The sequence below is a fragment of the Priapulus caudatus genome, unplaced genomic scaffold (genome assembly GCF_000485595.1).
Source record: "Priapulus caudatus unplaced genomic scaffold, Priapulus_caudatus-5.0.1 Scaffold50, whole genome shotgun sequence".
In the NCBI taxonomy this organism is placed as follows: Eukaryota; Metazoa; Priapulida; class Priapulimorpha; order Priapulimorphida; family Priapulidae; genus Priapulus; species Priapulus caudatus.
Window position 1 is genome coordinate 638,438 of NW_014577111.1, and position 1,263 is coordinate 639,700.

Here is a 1,263-nt window from a genome sequence, read left to right on the forward strand (position 1 = left end):
ATATATATATATATATAGCGAGAGAGAGAGAGAGAAAAGAGAAGAAAGTGAAAAGAGAGAGGCGACGGAGCTGCGACGGGTATCGGTTTCTTTTGATATCGTAACTGGATGCAGTCACCGTGAACACGAGAGACATCGTATATTATTAACAAATATCAATTTAGGGTGCCATGTAGGTGGGTGTTGGCACGTCATTCAGAACACATAGTACTTCCAATGCAATCTATACGTCGCATACGCTCGCACGGGAGCGACGCTGTAACAAGGCGCGCCTTTCTCAAAAAAATACGCAGCAAAAAATCCGACAATCGGGGTGAGTCATACCTACGCAGCACCTGTGGATCGTAGCGGGTCGCAGCGGGGGCTCCCGGCGAACAATATCACCATCTCTTTACCTGCGTGAATCACCAACCCGATTTTAATGAAGTTTAATGCGCCGTAATAGTTTTCACACCTTTGCGCTCGTGTTTCTGCCTGCGATACCGGACATACCTGCGTGCTGGGTAGGTATACCTAGATGATTCAACGCGAATCTCAATTGATGTGCTATGGTGAATAGAGCAAGCGTCACCCTTACCCGCGATCGTTAAAAACTTCGCGCGTGTTAGGGCATGTCGGACGCGTGTGTTTCTTTTAAAGAATTTGAACCGTTGTTCATATAAGCTCTTTTCAGATTACGTGTTACCTTGAGCTGTTTTGAGATATTTTATCTGTAAACATGCGATTAAAGTATCAGGAGAAATAGCGTTGCTTATGATGTAATTATAGCAAATTATGTAACCGGTTCTGTGGCATGACTCACATAGCTGTGAGCCTGTAACACAGGCTGACTACGCTTCATACATTCACGATCATCGTTTTTTTCTTGACAAGACTGGGGTTGAGTAAAACGTATGGTCATCTAATACCACAACTACGTACGTGCCATAACTTTACTGTGCACGCTACTATATATGTATATCAGGGGTTAATAATGACAAGTTTGTCATTATTAACCCTTGATGTATATATATATATAGTGGGAATTGTGGGATCCACTTTATCATGATGCATCAGGCCCGTAGCCAGCTTTATATTGGGGGGGAGTTCGTTTTTCAATGTTGGCAATTTGCTCGGCAGGGGCGTGTACAGGATTTGTACCAGGGGGGGGGGGTCTAACCGTAACCCCCCTTTGCGAGCACGCGAAATTTTTTTAAATTAGACCCCCTCAGATGCGTTTTCTGCGCGAGCAAGGGGGGGTCCGGACTCCCTGGACCCCTCCTG